This window comes from Gobius niger (genome assembly GCF_951799975.1).
Source record: "Gobius niger genome assembly, chromosome: 20".
Lineage (NCBI taxonomy): Eukaryota > Metazoa > Chordata > Actinopteri > Gobiiformes > Gobiidae > Gobius > Gobius niger.
This window is the reverse complement of record NC_136871.1, coordinates 5,472,539-5,492,765: the sequence shown is the minus strand read 5'-3', so window position 1 is coordinate 5,492,765 and position 20,227 is coordinate 5,472,539. Positions and strand designations below refer to the sequence as shown.

Below are 20,227 nucleotides of genomic sequence, written 5' to 3'. Positions count from 1 at the left end.
TCACTGCAGCATCCCATCCCCAAGCTAAGTCCAGTAATTCTCACGCAGAAGCTCAAAAACACGTGTTATTACCATTGGTGCAGCGTCATGTCTGCCTGCCCCTTATCTCCAGGGCACGGCTCACGCCACAGTATCCTTGAGAGAGTCCGCAGATGTAAACACGGAGCCAGGCCTCTCAGCTCTTCCCTAATATGGCCAGTTTGAAAATAGGAAATCAAACACTTGCTTCTAAGAGGAACATAGAGGCAGAGAATGTGAGATTGCATTATACATTGATTGAAGGTGAGCTTTTGGAGGAAGTGAAGAAATTGGAAAAACGTTTGGTTGCGTTTGCGGTTTCCCCATTCAAACACAAAGTGAGAAATGTAAAAGTGAGAACATGGATTAACGCCCACGAGGAGTAATGAAAAGCCTGAATACATTTGATTTCCAGCCAACAATTACACATAAAAAAGCAAACAATATTTTAGGTGACTGCAGGGAACAACAAATAACACAAGTAATGCCATTATTTCTCAAAAACCGAACTGATCAAGTGCTTGGACTAAGTTCCCCAAAGATACAGTAGGACTATAGACATCATCACTATAATGGTTGAAGCGTTTAATCTGATAAACAATTCTCTCAAACCATAAAGAGTGACTTGGATGTATATTAAAGGGACTATACAGAGTTTAAAAATGTTAAAATTATGTATTTTCCTCCCTCTACATGTTCCAGCCATGTCCTAATGTGTAGAATGAGCCCAGACCTGTTCACCACAACTGCCTCTAAAATCCTGCACTGTTAAATATAGAAGCTGCAGTTACACATAAGACCTGAGGTGGCAGCAGTGAGCATAAAATGACCGACTTGCATCTAGGCATCTCTATATATTTTATATAAGTTTTTAGGTGATGCAATATCCGAGTCACAAGAAACCACAATTCCAGAACAAGTTCCGCTTCCGGGTCCCAGCAGACCGGCAAATATGCGAGAAAAAAAGATTTAAAAAAACTCTTAAAAACAACAATCAATATTTGTGAAACTCAACAGAGAGTTACTGAACCTTCTTATTTCTCAGACTCATTAGCCAAAAATGCTGCACCTACTGCTAAATAAGTAATATTTGCTAAAGTCACTACTTCCGGGGTTAGCGTAGCTGCTGCGTTAGCATTTATCTCCGCTAACCCGGATGTACCAACTTTGGCAAATATTACTTTTATAGCAGTAGGTGCAGCATTTTTGGCTAATGGGCCTGATAAATAAGTATGTTCAGTAACTCTCTGCTGAGTTTCAGAAATATTGATTGTGGAGTTTTTTGTAGTTTCTTGCACATCTCAGGACCCAGAGCTGTGACGTCACCACTTAACAAACTTATAAACGACTCATTACAGCCACGTGGGAAATGGCCAGTTTGCCCCTGGGCGGTTTTGGCTACAATAGCAGCTTACCACCACCAAGTGTGGAGTGAATGAATAATGACTACAGGAACTTGTGACACAGGCCTGTAAAAGGCAATACAAATGTAAGCCATTTTTATGAGGCGACAGTCCTGTCAGGCTCATTATTATTCAGTTATTGAAAAAAGTTTCCTCAATAGTATTTACCCAAGATGCGCACGTGGACCAGGTCGTTGAGGCACCCGGTCTCGACTTCCACCTAGTCCTCTCATATTTAACAATCGATCTACGTTCCCACCCTCACCTATGGTCTTGCAATCTTGTCCTTTCGGTCATTACCCAAATCTCATTTGGGTAATGACCGAAAGGACAAGATTGCAAAGCGGCCGAAATGAGTTTCCTTCGCAGGGTGGCTATCGGGTGAGGAGCTCAGTTACCCGGGAGGAGCTCGGAGTAGAGTCGCTGCTCCTTCACGTCGAAAGGAGCAGCTGAGGTGGCTAGGGCCTCTCTTTTGGATGCCTCCTGGTCGCCTCCCGCGGGAGGTGTTCCAGGCATGTCCTAGTGGGACAAGGCCTCGTGGAAGACCCAGGACACGGTGGTGGGACTATGTCTCCGAGCTGGCCTGGTGTCGCCTCGGGGTCCCCCCAGAACAGCTGGAGGAGGTGTGCATGGATGCATGGATGGATGGATGGATGGATGGATGGTATTTTCTCAATCAAAACATATTTTTATTTTGGAGCTATTGTTTATGGACCCTGGCAATACAGTCCTGATATGTATTTTGGCACAAACTCCATTTGAAGGAAGAGCAAAGGTGCTTTCAGTGCGACGGTAGAAGTTAACGAGGATAAGAAGTTGAATATCCTAATGAACGATGCACACACATACACACACACACCTGGCTCGGTTTGGCTAAATATTCACATAAAACAACTTCTCTTGTGGCCCACCCCTGTTATAGAGTCACAAAGAAATGTACATTTAGATTGCACATCCCTCCATCTACAGCTGAGCCACTGTCACCTGATCATTTTCAAAGACTAAGGACTCGCTGTTTCTTCCTTACCGGAAACTATGACCCGACGCTCAGCTGTTTATCTGTCACTGGGGGGACTTCAAGAAACTCTTCTCTAACAGCGATCTCAGTCAATGATGGGAGGCAGACTGTGACTAAAGCTAGGAATTGTGGGAAAGGAGGCTCGAGTGAATCATAGTAAACACAAGGCTTCATTCACTGGTCCCTCTCTCAATAGAGTTTACCAAAGTGTTACAATGGACTCCGAGAGCACTCCACAGACCGCGGCGCATTCATTACCGCCTCTCGCTCTGGCTCTGTTGACCGAGGCTCGCCGAGTTCATAAGACGGGCTGTACTGGGCAAATATTAAGCGCGAGAGGGACATATACAGTGTGCAAAGAGAGAAGAAAGAAGAGCAAATGGAACAAAGTGGATTTGAAGGTCAATGACGGAGGCTTTCTATGGCCATAGCTTGTGCAGTGGGAACCATATTTCTCCAGTTAAATAAAGAAAAACAACAGGACTTCAACAATTGGGCACTGCAGGGACATATTAAAGTCTTTTACCTAAAATGCAAACGGATGTGATTAGTTTCCAGGTGTAGCATGATGAAATATAAAGTCCTCTCGCAACTGATACAGAAACTTTCAGCGTGAATGGAAGTGCTGCTGGCCAAAAAGGACATTTGGTTTCGGTATGCAATTTCCAACTTTGTAGAGGTAGATTAGTCTATGGAAAATATATGCTAGTACCCACAAATATGGCGGATCTCCATGGTAACCGTGGATCTACTTCCGGGTCCAAACTGTTGAGTTTGACTGATAAACGCGGCAAAAAAACGCAACTTTATCTGAATCTCCTACTGAAACAGGTAAAAGGCCAAAAACTGTTCACCTAATCTGAACAATGGAGCTCACCATAATGTTAATCTGATCATTAATGCCAGAAAAGCATTAATAGAGGAAATCCAGAGTAAATGTTATGTTTCTTTGTGATCAGATGTTTAGAAAGAGCCTTGTAGTCGGCTCTAAAGTAGGTTCAAATCAGCTAAATCCCATTATAATGAATACGGTTAAAGCTCCGATGGACCCGGTGGTAGAGTGATGACATCATCACTTCACATATAGATCAGTTGCTGCCTGATTTATCCTCTCACTCTCCACCTTGACTGAGCTCATGGTCTCCAGTTTGACTTCACCCGAATATAAACGCTTCGCAACTGGAGAGTAACAGTGTAACAGTAACAGTGTAATGCTACATTTGATTTGTTGTGTTTTTGTCACTTTTCGTTGTGTTTTTGTCACTTTGTAGTTGTGTTTTTATCACGTTTTTGTCACATTTTATGTTGCCTTTTTTGTTTTGTTTTTGTCATGTTTTTATCTCTTTTTATGTCGCCCTTTTGTCACTTTTTCTTGTTGTGTTTTCATCATGTTTTTGTCTCTTATGTCACCTTTTAGTTGCTTTTTCCTGTTTTGTATTTGGTTATTGTTGCTTTTCCGGCATGTTTTAATAACGTTTTTGTCACATTTTTTGTGTGTTTTTGTCACATTTTGTCTTATTATGTCGCCCTTTTTGTTGCGCCTTCATCCTCGTTTTCGACGGAAGTTTGACACTTTTCGAGGGGGGCTAGCGGAGCAGCGTTTTGTCGTCTTTTTTGTTTTTTGTCACTTTTTTGTTGTGTTTATCCCGTTTCTGTCATTTGATGAAAAACTGACTGTAACTCTCACGCTTTTGTCACACTTTCATAAATTTTTTGTTGTATTTGTCACGTTTTTGTTTCTTATTATGTCGCCTTTTGTCACTTTTTTGTTCTGTTTATAACGTTTTTTTCACTTTTTGTCGTGTTTATCATGTTTTTGTCACATTTTATGTGGCCTTTTTTTCCTTTTTTGTTATGTTTGTATCTCTTTTTATGTCGCCTTTTGTCACTTTTTTTGTTGCGTCTTCATCCCGTTTTTGTCACTTTTTTGTTTGTTGTGTTTTCATCATGTTTTTGTCTCTTATGTCGCCTTTTAGTTGCTCTTTTTCCCGTTATGTATTTGGTTATTGTTGCTTTTCCGGCATGTTTAATCACGTTTTTGTCACTTTTTTGTCTTTTTACGTCGCCCTTTTTGTTGCGCTTTCATCCTCGTTTTCAACGCTAGTTTGACACTTTTCGGGGGGTTCAGAGGTTAAGTCTAGGAAAGCCGCCCAGTCTGGCGCTGGACTGTCCTGCGTTACCATGGAGACCAGCCGTGATACGTCAGCTTTAACAAACCCATTGCACTTCCATGTGAAAACGCGCAGCTAGCGGAGCAGCGGTTTGTGTTTTTTGCGATGCAGAGTTCACAGAAAACCTTTTAACTTGTTCCACGAGAGGCGTTTTTAGGTCAAGTCGCAGCACCTGCCTGTAACCCAAACCACCACCACCACCACCACCACCACTCCACAAACCCTTCACCCGGTCCACAAACCCTTCACCCGGTCGTCTGCTTCCTGAGTATGTGGAACACTTTAGACCGGGCACTTTTATCATTTTACAAGAAGCAAAGCAACTCGAGCACACTCTCATTGGCCTTAATAAACAGAGCCTCCTCCGGCACTGATTGCGCATCCAGTTAATGCTGATTGAGACCAAGGGCTAATCAGGCGACTGATGTTGATTTGACATGTTGGTCGAGAGTAAAGAAAATGCAAAAGCATTCAGCACTTGTACCACACATGTTCAACAATATGAGGAATCAAAGTAACGTTACCATTAGCTAACTGTTTGTGCAGAGGCAAGTTCAATGCAACCACAGTGTTGTTCCACACTTATCAGCTTTATAATTTCACTCTGACCCCAAATTTCTGTAGTTAAGATGACCGCTGTGTTCTAAAATGCATCTTGTTTTCGTCATTCCTATTTCCATACTTGGTGGTGGTAAGACACTAGTGTAGCCACAGTAGTTAATGCTATTTTAGTTTCCTTTTTAGTATTGATGAGGTAGTCAAACCCATATTCTTAGTGACAGGCAGAGTCGGGTAGTACTCAGTTACATTTACTCAGGTACATGTACTTAAAGCTGCCTTAAGTGATGTGTTTTTGAATTTTGTTCATCAGTAGGTGGAGTAATGAACTCTACTCTGCTCCACCCCCTCCCTTCACCTGGCTTTCCCCCGTCGCCCACGTCCCTCACTCCCCTCCACACTGTTTAGACCACACGCTGCTATGATTGCATTCAATGAGCTCCGGAAATGTCATTAAACTTCTGTGAAACACACAAGTAAACATTCTGAGATTTACATGTATTTGCTAAACTGCAACTTTCATGAAAGTCTGTCACTTATTTTGGACATTTATAACATAATTCCATTTAGAATTAAGTTTACAGCGAAGTACTTTTTCCCCGCAACCCTTGAACGCCTCAGCCTCTCCTCCGGTGCTGCTTTGCTTTGTGAGGAAAAAATAAAGAAGGAAAAAGACCTGACAGCTCCTGTAGATATTGGATTAATAAACAAACGTACATTTCACGAGGATTTCAGCTGCATCAGAGCCACAATATTTTTCCAAACTTCTGCCATAATGCTAAACTGTTAGCCGCTAACTATTGCTGCGTCTGCTTCAAACATTTGCGATCTCTTGTTCACTTGTTGGGGGGCTGTGAGGTGAGGGCATGGATCCTATTATAATAAACGGGTGAGGGAGGTGCAGGGTTGCCAGATTCTCAAAACCAATATATTGTACCAAGCTTCCAAACGCTATCGTATTTCAGCACAATGTCAATTGCGCTGTAGCGCCTGCACAAAATATGGCTCATATCATCACCACCCCCAACTACAACACTGTCCCATTTATTACATTACGCACACGCATGACATGACAACAACTCACCTAAGAGAACTCTGTACAACAACTGTACAAGTTTGCTAAAGTTATTGAGTCTGACTGAGACTTTATCTGGCGCTCTGAAATTACCCTACATTTAGGGCTTTTTTGAATTATTGATCGTAAATCGTTCAAGGGTTAAAATTATCGTACAAATACAATAGTTATCGTACGTGAGGTGCAGCGCTGGTCTTAGCTGTTAGCGTGTGTGGCGCACATGGTGGCGCATCTAGAGGAGCTTATTGGTAATGCATCGGTGCCGGACCTGCAAAACAGGATCGCTTAGAGCAGCTCTAAGTAACTTTTTGAAGAAATTGTACTTCTTAGAGTAGTTTTACCGTACTTTTTACTTCTACTTGAGTAAAATTGTAAGTATCTGTACTATTACTTGAGTAAAAATAATGCTTTTTTCACTGTGAGTAAATCTTTTGGGGGCAAATGCTTCATTTTGATCTTTAAAATAGATCGTCTCCTGCACCTTGTTCTCTAAAATTATTTCATTTTTGTGTTTTGTTTCACACAATTTATAGCATCATAGAAAATAAATCTGACTTTTTCGCTAAAACAGTTACTCAAGTGCTCACGTAACATTTTCTCCATGTACTTTTTAACTTTTTGCTTTATAATTTCAAAGGAATGTTTCTCTTCCTTGAGGAAACATTTTGGCTACTCTACCCATCTCTGGTGACAGGTAGTGAAATTTGGTGAACAATATGACCCACATATGATATAGCAGCCGATATAGAACGCAATGCAAGTGGAAAAGGCAACAATTGTCAAGAGCCGACTCTGAGCTCACACGTCTCGATCCCTCCGCACGTTTTCATCCCGGACTCGTCAAGCTGCTCATTTCTGGTCAGAGCCATGAGCACGTTTGGCCGTGAGACGGATCTGAGTCATAATCGAGGACAGAACGGGCTGGTTCCCACAGCGCCGCGGAAACAAAGAGGAGGAGGAGGAGAGAGGGAGGGAAGAGAGATATCTGGAGAGAGATAAAGAGAGGGACGGGGCAGAGAGAAGAGGTGAAAGAGGAGAGAGAAGAGAAAGATGGAAGAGAGGAGAGAGAGAGAGAGAGAAGAGAGGACAGAAAGAGAAAGATAAAAAGAAAGAAAGAAAGAAAGGAAGAAATGAAAGAAAAAGAAGGAAGGAAAGAGAAAGGAGGAAAGAAAGAAGAAAAGAAGGAAAGGAAGAAAGAAAGAAAAAGAAGAAAGAGAAAGAAAGAAAGAAAGAAAGAAAGAAAGGAAAGGAAGAGAGAGAAAGGAGGAAAGAAAGAATACAAGAAAGAGATAGAAAGAAAAAAGGAAAGAAATAAAAAAGGAAAGAGAAAGAAAAAAGAAAAGAAGAAGGAAACAAAGAGAAAGAAAGGAAAGAAAAAGAAAGAAAGAGAAGGAAGAAAAGAACGAGAAAGGAGGAAGGAAAGAAAGAAAGAAAGAAAGAAAGAAAGAAAGAAAGAAAGAAAGAAAGAAAGAAAGAAAGAAAGAAAGAAAGAAAGAAAGAACGAAAGAAAGAACGAAAGAGGCGAGAGCGAGATGCAGAGTGAAAATAAAATAAGCGCAATAAGATGATATTTTCTTCTTAGGTTTCTTCTTAGTTAGGTACAAACTGACATGTTGCACCGGCAGATTTTCTTTAACTAAAAGGTAAGAGAGAAAGAGAAAGAGAAAGAGAGAAAGAGAGAAAGAGAGAAAGAGAGAGAGAAGCCTGTGTGTGAGAAAATGAGGGTTTGCCGTGGGGGTGAAGATGGAGGAGGAGGAGGAGGGGACGGGCAAACGTGCTTCCTGGAGATCAAAACGACTATGGCGTCACCGTCTTATCCACTGTACGCTTAAGGAACACTTCAAACACAACGGCCAGATCTCTTCAATTAAAAACACCATCGATCCTGAGGGGGAAATTTCCGATGCCGTTACAAGATCTTTAAAAATCAATCGCGGGAGACCGGGGAGCCGTTCTATAACCGAGAGTCCGCTTCCTATAGGGGGAGAAGAAAAGGGATCTGTAAATATCCAAACGCCGCTCTCTAAAGTGAAAATGTGTAGTGGGATTGTCTGAGGAAGGTCATCTGGTGTTGTGTGACCTCTGCGGGTCAAAATGCAGGAGGCAGATGGCAATTCCATTTGTTCACATCAGGCCTCGCACAGTATAAAAGATGACAAGCGGGATAATAACAATAAAAACAGTCGCGCAGCTGAGAGGTCGGGAAGCTACAGGGGCTGATAATAACCATAAATGAGAGTTATTGGATTTAGGACAGAACAGGGCATGGAGAGCACAGACAGGGCTAGAGAGTTCCTATGCAAGGCTTTGTAAAATACTTAAAGGAATAGGCCACTGTTTTTACATACTGAGATATGCTCTTACCTCACTTTAGCCGAGTTAATATATCCCCGTCTGGTCTTTGTCCGTGCGCTCTGTCACGCAAACGGAGCACATACCAAAAAAGCTCACGATAGAAGCTACCAAGCTCTTCCACGTGTTCCCTATTTAAATAAAGTTACGTGAAGTGTTTTCATGCGAAGTATATTTACACAGAAATGTAGCATGTCGATTTTATAAGCAGATAAAAAGAGGGACTATATTGTGAGGCGTAATGATACGAGGAGCACAGCGTCCGCGCAGTAACTCCTAAAGGTTATTGACGGAAGTGAGCGGGGGGAAGTCTTTAGGAGTTACTGCGCGGACGTTTTGCTCCTCGTATCATTACGCCTCACAATATAGTCCCCCTTTTTATCTGCTTATAAAATCGACACGTTACATTTCTGTGTAAATATACTTCGCATGAAAACACTTCACGTAACTTTATTTAAATAGGGAACTCGTGGAAGAGCTTGGTAGCTTCTATCGTGAGCTTTTTTGGAGCTATATGACATGTGGGAGAGGCTGCGTATGTGCTCCGTTTGCCTGGCAGAGCGCACGGACAAAGACCAGACGGGGATATATTAACTCGGCTAAAGTGAGGTAAGAGCATATCTCAGTATGTAAAAACGGTGGCCTATTCCTTTAACGCTGTATAGAAACGTATAGAAATGGTTTCGTAAAATATTGCAATAATACAATAATGTTTCATACGAGTTATCGAATGGCTGCCTTTTATATCATGTAGCTCTATTAAAGTGATGCGGATGGAAGTAACCAGCAGACTGTTGTTACCAGGAGAGTGCACATGGAAGCCGTTTAATTACGCTAAAAACAATCACTGCTAACTTTCAACTCAGTCGGACATGCTCCCTTTTGTTTTAACGTTGCCTCTCCGCTCTTTTACAAATGGAATGTAGCACTGATTAAGGAGGTCGTCTCTTCACTCAGAGATGATTTATTTGAAGGTGAGAGGTGATTTGAGGGTTGAAATGATCAGAAGAGTCGTTAAAGTAATGGAAGAATTCTCGAGAGGGAAAATGTGCTGTTCTACCGCGTGACATTAAGGTGGAACAGTTTGTTTGCAATTTGAGATTTTGATTTTGACTAAACATGCAAGATTAAAACATGCATGAATGAAACAAATGAAAAAAAATACAGAATTTGAGCCATGGAAATATTACGATAAATTATATTATTGAACACCATTTAATGCCATAGAAGCTGATTCTAAAGCTTAAAAATGGCAGTAAAGCTTTGTTTGCAAAGTACTTAAAGGGATATGTCAGGATTTTTTACATAGGGCCTAGTTTTCCAGAGTGTTGTTGATTTCTGGAGATATATATACAGTGGGGAAAAAAAGTATTTGGCCAAAATCCAATAGAATGTCTATGTGAAACTGACCAAATACTTTTTTCCCCACTGTATATATCAATTCATGCAGTCCCTGTTATTTGAAGAGTTTCGTGGCGCTAGGCTAATGCTAGGCTAGCGCATTTCTACGGTAACAGCTAGCCTGCATTAAAAACAGTCTGACACCTGAGGCAAATCACTTATAACACCAGACTAACCATATAAATAAGTTTAACAACTTTGCATTTAAAAGAACAGCAGCATCAGTGTTGTGGTTGTATAAGCTACACAGCGGCGGAGTGATCTGCTAGAAAATAGTCCCTCAAAATACGGTAATTCATGTGTCCGTTATATCTCAAAAAATACTCTATCGACGCAGACATATATATCTGTAGTCCGGCGTTATATGTAATTTGCTTCAGGTGCACTGTGGAGCGGGTCAGACTGTTTTTAATGCAGTACTAAGTAACTTGTTTACCTTTTCATAGTCCCTCTGGTGGTAATACAAGTGTTAATGGGATGATTGGATGGTCTTCCTCCTCCTTTTTTGTCAGTGTAGTATTTACTCTCACAGACAATTAAAAAGTTAAAAAATCACAACTTGCTACGACACCTGCAGTTGCGCTTATGGCCTCTCGGGGCAAGAGTTACTTGGTGTTGCTTTTAAAGCTGGCTAGCTGTTACTGTAGGCATGTGCTAGCCGGCACTAGCCTGGCGCCACTAAACTCTTCAAATATAAGGACACCATGAATTAAAATAATAATAATCTCCAGAAATCAACAACACTCTGGATAACTAGGATATGAGGCCCTAAAGAACCTGGGTGTGATCTTTGACTCTGAGCTGGCGTTTATTCCACACATTAAGAATATCACAAAGATAGGTTTTTACCATCTAAAGAACATAGTCGCCCCATTCTCTCTCGGGCCAACACGGAGACGCTCATGCATGCTTTTATCATACCGCCTTTGCTATGCCCAATCCCGTCAGATCTTGGAAGCTAAGCAGGGAAGGGCCTGGTCGGTACTTGGATGGGAGACCGTTTGGTAACACCAGGAAGCCTGGGGTGAATGTGGTGTGTGAGTGAGTGGTTGGTGGTGGTCGGAGGGGCCGATGGCGCAGACTGGTTGCCTCGCTTCCGTCAGTTTACCCCAGGGCAGCTGTGGCTACAATAGTAGCTTATCACCACCGAGTATGGAGTGAATGAATAATGACGACAATGTAGCGCTTTGAGAAACTTGGTAATACAGGCTTGTAAAGCGCATTACAAGTGTAAGGCATTATTATCACCAGTCGCATCGACTACTGTAATGCTCTGCTTTCTGGTCTTCCCAAAAAGAGGATCTCAGGTTTACAACTTTTACAAAATTCAGCAGCTCGAGTCCTGACAAAAAACCAGGAGGCGGGACCACATTACACCGGTTTTAGAATCGCTGCATTGGCTCCCGTGTGTTTCAGGATCGATTTTAAAGTTCTTTTAATGGTTTTTAAATGTCTTAATGGTCTTGGTCCTTCTTATCTTTCAGAACTGCTTTTACCTTACGAACCTTCACGGCCCCTTCGCTCCTCCGGCAGGGGTCTCCTAGTTATTCCTAAAGTCAACAAAAAGACTCATGGTGAGGCGTCTTTCCAATATTACGGCCCTCGCCTCTGGAACCACCTGAGGAGGAGCTCAGACCTGAGGAGGAGCTCAGGGCTGCAGAGAGCAGCTCAAGACTCACCTTTTTAGCTTAGCCTTTAACTGACTTATCCATTTATTTAATCCTAATATATAAAATGTATATATATGGGAGGTTGTCCCATGGCGCATTGTTTTAAATGTTGTAATCTGTAAAGCGCTTTATAAATAAAGTTTGATTTGATTTGATATGTCACAAATCCTGATATATCCTTTTAATCTTATAACATCTCACTATATACATGAAATACTGTCATTTATTGAACTATATGTCAATGTAGTAATGATCATGGCACTACTTTACAATCTTCAAACAACAGCCACAGTATCATTAAAAGTATTCCGATATCCTGCGGGCCTATCTCTTCCATACATTCGTGTTTGCTTTACGAGCCTTTTCCCCCCCTTATCTCCCCCATACGTGAGGAGGCAGAGATGGGCACTGTCATCCTCAGCTGATAGGACACACTTCCTCCTTTCCTTGAGCGTGTTGAACTGGTGGCTGTGGCCCGGGCAGTGAGATACCGCTGTCCTGTCATGATTAATTTACTGAAGGCAGGGAGAGGGGCGTGGAGAGGGGCGGGGCCAGGGCGGCGGCGGTGGCGGTGGTGGTGGTGAATGCCATTTCAATCCCTCTATAGTGGCATGCGCCGAGCAAATGATTAACTCCCAACTAATCCACGGGACTCTTTTAAACGAATGACAAATGCATATTCCGCACGCCACTCCTCGCTATGGGGGCGATAAATTAGACCTGAGCAGATCAACTCGGCACATACTGGAAACGGGGGCTTTGTTTGCATATTGCCTGGCGCGCACGCAAGTGGATTTCTACACGGTGCCAATACTGTACGTAATGAATGGTTCCTATGGGAATAATGTAAATTGGTTTGCAAACTGGGCTGATTGCGGACACGGTTTTCAATCTCTATGTGCAGCTCTATAGTGTCCTACTTTTTCCTTTTGCTTTTTGGCCTTTCCTTTCTCCGCAGCCAATCATTTGGTTTACATGTATTTATTCGGTTTAAAGTTGTGGCATAAGGACCTCATGCGCCAGAGCCATAGGAGCTCAGAACCAGGGGCGGACCGGGACTGAAAAACAGCCCTGGACTCTGGTCAGCCTGGCCCAAATTAGCGTAAATGCGACACTTCCACAAATACACATGTTAACCTCTGACCCCCCCCGCCTTAAAGGGGCTAGATGCAAGTTAGCCATTTTATACTCACTACTGCCACCTCAGGTCATACGTGTAACTGCAGCTTCTATATTAAGTTTGTGCAGGATTTTAGAGGCAGTTGTGGTGAACAGGTCTGAGCTCATTCTACACATGAGGACATAGAGGAACATGTAGGGGGAGGAAAATACTTTTAAGTAGTTTTAACATTTTTAAACTCCTTTTAGCCCCTTTAACCGAGAGCATTTTCTCCAGTTCGGCTTTACACAAATCCAAAGGCTTCTTGACTGGAGAGCAACACTCATTTGAAAGCTAAAATCTAGAAAAGTGATGGTAACTTTTTGTCACACCTGGCATTTTTGTTTGTTGATGTTTGTTTTTGTTGCTTTTTCATTACTTTTTTTGTGGCTTTTTCGCTGTGTTTTCGTCTCTTGTTTTTCTTTTTTTTTGGTCATGTTTTTGTTGTTTTTTCATTACTTTGTCGTCACGTTTTTGTCACATTTTGTTTTGTTTTTGTCACTTTTTTGTTGCTTTTCCAGCACATTTTTGTTTTTGGATGCTTTTCTTTTAAGCTTTTAGATTTGGGTAAAGCTTGGTTAGGTAAAGTGAGGCGGGACCGGTGGCCCTAGAGCCAGTGGCCCTTCTGTGCTCTTCCAGAATGGACATATGGCCAGTCCGCCCCTGCTCATAACAACGAACGCCCCTTACTTGCAGACAGGGAGCAAACACGTAAGTCAATGAAGACTTCTGACTTCTTGGCATTTGTAATTATTAGTAGTCAAAAAATTGGAAAGGGAATACAATTTTACAAATAACTATGTAAACGGACCAAATAAAGACTGAAAATATCATCAAAACTGGCAGTTGAATGTGCTTTGGACCACACTTTTTGTATTTTTAATATCAAGAAATGTCGGTTTAATGCTTTTTAGTCACATTTAAGGCCTTCATTTTGGCACCATTCCTCTAATGCAGTGTTTTTCAACCACTAGTGTGCCGTGAGATATTGTCTGGTGTGCCTTGGGAAATGATCCAATCTCACCTAGTTGTTTTTTTAAACAAATGCATTATCATCCCCAAATAATGTACCGTTTTCGAGTGTCTGCTGTCTAGTGATCGGCAGAGTAACCATATTATACTCTTCCATATCAGGTAGTTAATTTCTTTGAGACAAGAGAATTAGTGATGTATTGAGGCATTGTGGCTAGTGAGACTATACAGTGTTCCGAGCCGAGACACTTTGTTGAGAACATTTTCTGCTGGTGGTGCCTCGTGATTCAATGAAAAAAATGTGCCTTGGCTCAACAAAGGTTGAAAAACACTGCTCTAATGAAACACTGGTGGATCATTAAATGTCATTATGTGAATCTAACTTTATTGAAAAAGTGAGACATCATCGTGGTGGGACAGGCAACAAAGGAAGACGTGGCTGCGCAGTGCGAAACAAAAGAGGGACAGGTGGTCACTCATAATCACCATATTCCAGACAGATGTTGAATATGCCAATTATCCAGGAGTTTTCCTTTGTTGCAAAAGCTTTGGAAAAAGTAGTAATCTGGATTGTGTAGTTTAGCAGATTGAACACAACTGCTGCGACTCAAAGGCTCGGGAGCAGTTTGGCACCATTCCCGGACCAAGGGATGAAATTAAAAGAGCAGGAAGCTTCTTGGATGAGAGATGAAGTGTCTTCAGTTCTAAACAAACTAGTGAAAACATGTTTTCTCTATGCAACATTCTCCCTTTATCTCAGCTTGAGACTAAATAATTGTCCTGGATTGAAGTTGTCGGCCTGTTACACAACCATTATCTAAAACAAGAAGTCATGTTTACAGTTTATTGATTTATGTTTAATATTCCATCCACTATGACTTAAAATGTTATTAGATACAAACTTTTTTTTAGCATAAACACGGATCAAGCCTTGAGTAGGCCATCCTTAAAGTGGTAGTCTGTAAGTTTGCAAAGTGAGGAGAGATAGAGTGAAATTTTAAGTCATCAATCAAATCCCGCCCCTCTTTAAGTCTTTCTGGTTTACAAAAAGAGGAAAGCAGGAAAAGGAATTCAAAAGTAAACGCTCAAGCTCCTCCCCCTCCCTCCTGATTGGACCCGATAGGCTGATTCACATGAAAAGCTCAGCTCATTGGTCGATGCGGGAGGATACTATGGTGCGTTCCAGACAACTGGGTATCTTTCTCACTTGAAAATTACAACTTACGACCTCACAGCCTCCAGGTAAATAAAGTCGCGTGTAAACAAAACGGCTAATGCTACAACGGCTAGCTCATACCATGCTAACGTTTTATGAAAGTTTCTCCAAACCAGATGAAATCAAAAACATGCGACATAACGTTGTGTTGTAAAAACTGTGACCAAAAGTAACGTTCTTGTCACCGATGCAGTGGTTTTGTTACAGTTTTAACAGTAGCTGCTGCTCCACTGGGGGGCGCCATGACTGTCTTCATCTTATACGATCTCGTCTGGAGCAGAGCCGGTTTTTCCTATAGGCAAACCATGCAAGGCCCTGCATCTCAGTCACACTACGGTGTTGTTTCACAGATTAATCAACACGTTGTTATTTGTCTCTGTTTCTCTGAATGAGCACAGTCTAAAACGAGTTGGGCGACTCACAGGCTAAGACAAAAATAACCGTCAGGTGCAGGTTTTCAGTTAGTTTTAAATCAGTGGTTCCCAAACTGTGGGTCAGGGATCAGAATTGAGAGATTGTGACCATTTGCCATTTAAAAAAGTTGAGGAATAGACTAGCAGTCGTCCTAAATCCCAGTCTCACAGTGGCTTAGTGGTTAGTGGTTCTCACACTGAGGGGCGGGGCCTGAATTCAGGTCATTATGTTCCACTTCTGCCCTGCACTGCTGCACAATGGAACTGTTTTTGATCATAAATGGATTCACTCTTTGTCGAATAACCATGGGATGCTACTGTAGGGCCCCGTGTGGACTTTTGCTTCGGGCCCCTGAAGAGCCAGCACCGGCCCTGGTCTGGAGGTTTCAGAGTTTACAAGTTGTAATTACCTCGAGCGGCGTTCCAGGTCATTTTTCCAAGTGGGAGGTGGGAAATTTACCAGTTACCAGGAACGCACCATTAGTAAGTTGGTAAAGTTGCTGAGCTCTGGGAGGAGGGACTTTACAACAAATAATAATAGACACAGAATACTTGACTGGCCATATGTCCATTCTGGAAGAGCACAGAAGGGCCACTGGCTCTAGGGCAGGTCTGGCTTCCCAATTTTCTCCTCTTATCCCCCGCCTTAACCAAGCTTTACCTAAATCTAAAAGCTTAAAAAAAAAAGCATCAAAATAGCAACGAGGATGAAAACGTGACAAAAATGTGCCGGAAAATCAGCAAAAAACGTGACAAAAAAGCAACGATAAAAAGCTATGAAAAACCAACAAAAAAATCCACAAAAACACAACAAAAATGTGACGAAAACACAACTACAAAGCAACAAAAAAACACAAAAAGTGAAAAATAAAACACAACAAATCAACGAAAAAAAAGCAATGAAAAACCAATAAAAAACATGACAAAAAAGAGACAAAAACACAACAAAGCAATGAAGAAAAGCAATGAAAAACCAACAAATAACAAAAACACAAGACAGTGACAAATACACAACAAATACACACAAAAAGTGACAAAAAATGTGACGAAAACACACTAAAAAAGTTATGAAAAAGCTATAAAAAAAACATGACAAAAATGCGGCAATAATGGGGCGACGTGACAAAAAGTTTCAATCACTTAGCTTTCAAATCGGGCATTACACTGTTGACCTTCTGTCAAGAATTGTCGCATTTACGCTAATTTGGGGCAGGCTGGTCAGAGTCCAGGGCCGTTTTTCAGTCCCAGTCCGCCCCTGTCAAAATCCAAAACCAGGTGGTCGATTTTGCACATTTTATACATGTTTTAATACATCTAGACCAGGGGTGTCCAAACTTTTTTCATGGGGGGGGGCCGCATACTGAAGCGTACACAGGGTGAAGGGCCATGGATCGGTAGTTAGTGCCGCAAAACCTTTAACTAGCAGAGGTTTAAATTGCGCCCCACACCTTTATTTCTGCTCAAAACTTTCATGCCAGCTCTGTCTCACAGTAAAAGGTTAGTTGTTTGGCTAGAATTGTGTAGAATTATTACATTTCAAATAAAAAGGACTATCTCTGATGATGTGTCCCGATTCAGCAAGAAGGCAGAGGGCCACCCAAAATTGGTCTGAGGGCCACACAAAATCCATTGAGAATGTATAATATTATGGCTTTTTAAATGGTGTCATCTTTGTATAGGCAGTGGGAAAAGCAAACAATGTTCAACCATAAAGCTGTAGGCCATTTGACTGATGATAATAAAAGACAGGGTGATAAGGTGTACTTTCCAGTGGCCATCCACAGGTATTCCCCATCACGGGGTTTCCCATAACACCGTAGCGCATTGGTCTCGATCCCTGCTCTCACGCTCCACATCAAAAAACCCCAAGCAACTAATGCAAATGAGCTGGCGCGCGTCCAAATCCCAACCAAAAACACTACAGCTCCGCGAAGATTAGCCGCACAGACAATTAAAAAGCTATTTTCAAATTGCATTACCGTGCTCGGCTTTCCAAAAAAAGAATCCACAACGGGGCGGGGTGGTCGCTGTGATTGTTATGGTGGGTGAAACAGCTGTCACGGGAAACGTCTACACCAACCACGGGGAGAAGAAGAAACGAACGTGCCCACCAAAAAAAAAGCGAGGCCTTTCTTTGCCAAAAAAAAGCGGTCCACATTTCGCTCGTAAACACGGATTTGTGAATGGGGGGAGCGCGAGCGACGGGGGTGCCAGGCTGCAGTGGCCGTGGCTCGTGCTTTCCTATAGAAGCGCATATGCGGCCTTGATGGATCAAAACAGGTGCTCCTACAGCTCCATTTTGAATGTCGGGGAAGAGATTTGTTTTATGATCTTTTTTTTTTTTTTTTGCGCAGCCCTTTCGTCTACGCGTCTTTATCAGATGCGAGTTGACGTAAAAACGAGAGGAGGGGGGGAGAAAATAAACAATACGCTTTCCCTTCTGCTCTGCTTTGTGTGTGGTGAACAGCCTTGACCGACAGGAGGAGAAGCACGAGCCGCTGGCCAAACGTGCCAGCTACAATGACTGACTGACTGGCCTGCACAACAATGAAAACACAAGTCACCCGGGCTAATAGACACCGCGCGTAACGGCGTACGGGGGAAATACGCACAAGCAAAATCCCGACGTGAAACGAGAGTACGCTTCCTATTTTAAAACCGCCACACGCTGTAACGCACTCACCTTTTGGCACGTCTTTGAGATTGAGCCCCCGAAAAAATCAGAGACGCGCAGCAGCAGCAGCAGCAGCGAGGAGGAGGAACAGCGTTGTTAGATCCCCACGGCTGTCCTCATTAGAGACGCGAGGAGAGGAGCGGGCGGCCAGTTGCTGTGGAAACCTCGGCCCAGCCACGAAGAAAGCCCCATTTAGGGGATCTCGGCAGCGGAAAGGTACCGAAGAAGAGAAGAGGAGGTCATTCCTGGGTGGGAGGTAGTGTAGACTGACGCGTGGGAGACGAGCTGCCAGGTCCAACCGGGGGGTGGAAGGGGGGGGAGGACGCAGCTACCGGGAGGGAGAGGAGCCGACGTTGTGGTGGTTGTGGTGGTGGTGGTGGTGGAGGAGGAGGAGTAGAGGAGATACGCGGCTCGTAACGGGGAATGGCACCACCACGGCGTACGACATCACTGGGAGCGCAGCGCTGATGGTGTACGCTGTTTACGCAGCGGCGGCGGCGGCGGCGGCGGCACGGACGGGATTCATGTGGAGCGGATGGCGTGAAAAAGAAAAAAAAAAAAAAAAAAAAAAAAAGCACAGCTGAGGTGTTGGTGCAAACGACAGGGTTTATACGGGCAGAAGCAAGACAATTGTTACGCTTTTTAATGCCCGAATAATTTCTTAAGATTTGCTTACATTTTATTAGAGGAAAGAGAATTGGACAACACTGGTAACTTTTGAGAAAATGTGGTCAATTTTAGACAAAATTGCAACTGATTAAGACCATAATTTGGGTTTTGAACTTGATAAACATCTTAATGTCATCATTTTCCAATCAATGTTAATTTTGACAACATACTTTTGACTAAAATGTAATCAAAATACATTTTAGTCAAAAGTAGGCTATGTTGTCAAAATTGTCAAGATTGAGTCAAAAAAAACTTTTCAATTTTAGTCTAGGTTTAGTCGACTAAAATTAAGACTAATTTAGTCGACTTATATTTATAATATTCATTATAATCATATTTAATCAAGGTCCTCGACTTAATGGAGCTGCTCCCACATGAATAAAGCACAAACCTGTTCATTTGACAGTGAATTGGCTCTATGCACAGTGAGCCCACGTGATTTCCGCCTGGACAGTCAGACAGAGGCTGTCCTTCCTGTCCGTTATCTCTTCCCATTAAAAATGAGCAGGTCCCACAGAAATGAAGCAATAGCTTAAGATTTGGTTAAGGACAGCGAGTAAAAGTTAAGATGTGACAGGAGCAGGTTAGAAAATATTACATGAGACGTAACCAGTGTTTGGAATAACGCCGTTTAAAAGAACGGCGTTAGGTAACGGCGTTATTTTTTCAGTAACGGAGTAATCTAATTCATTACTCTCCTCGTCGTTACAACGCCGTTATCGTTACTGGGTAAACAAAGTGGCACGTTACAATTGGGCTGAATGAAGCGCCGCGGTGTCAGCATGGGGAGAGCAGTGGAGAGGGTGGGCGGAGTCTGACGGAGCAGAACACGCACATCTGACTGTCCGTGCAGAGTACTGCATCGCGCTCTCTGCTCCATAAACTACTTGTGTCCCCGACCCGCGGCTTGTCATCCCCACAGCGCGGTGCAGCCGCAGGGGAGAATCAAGTTGGTGATCATTGATCAGTAGTGTTGGAACTTATTTTTAACCCAAAGACGCAGTGGACGCGGTGGAGACACGTCTTTCTCCCTCTCTCTCTCAGCGCCTTTCTTCTTCCTCTCTCCCCGCTCTCCGCTCCATAGAACAGTGCAAGGCCACTAACCTTCTGGGGCATGTAAACTTATATTTGCTGTCGATTGTTTCACGGAGAGACATCATGCTTGTGCGTAAAGTCTGCCCTGATCGTTGGCACATGTTACTCTTGTTCCTCCCCATTCTCTTTGAATACGGCCATATTCCTACATTAATAAAACAGCGGCGCAAATACAATACCACTCAGTCACAGGGGCCTCCCCCACTCACCCCCCATTCAGTTCATTCAGTTACTATGAACATCTTTGAACATCTTTGAACACCTGTCTGTTCTAACCATTTCAATTGACTTGTGAAAACAGCAACAACAAAAAAACAAAATTCTTTGACATATAGCAACACAAATAGTTACTTTCCCTGGTAA

At 42.7% G+C, this 20,227-nt stretch overlaps 1 protein-coding gene across 2 annotated transcripts in view; it reads right to left on the bottom strand.

Moving 5' to 3' along the window:
• The window catches only part of LOC306980053 (proto-oncogene tyrosine-protein kinase Src-like), a 69,394-nt gene extending 50,992 nt beyond the window's left edge, over positions 1-18,402 (bottom strand). The window contains exon 1 of one of the 2 annotated variants that reach the window (XM_079579281.1): positions 18,110-18,402. The gene's annotated coding sequence lies outside the window, so the exon portion shown is untranslated. The remainder of the gene's footprint in view (positions 1-18,109) is intronic. The other variant, XM_079579280.1, reaches the window with a different exon arrangement.
• Positions 18,403-20,227: the final 1,825 nt, after the last annotated feature.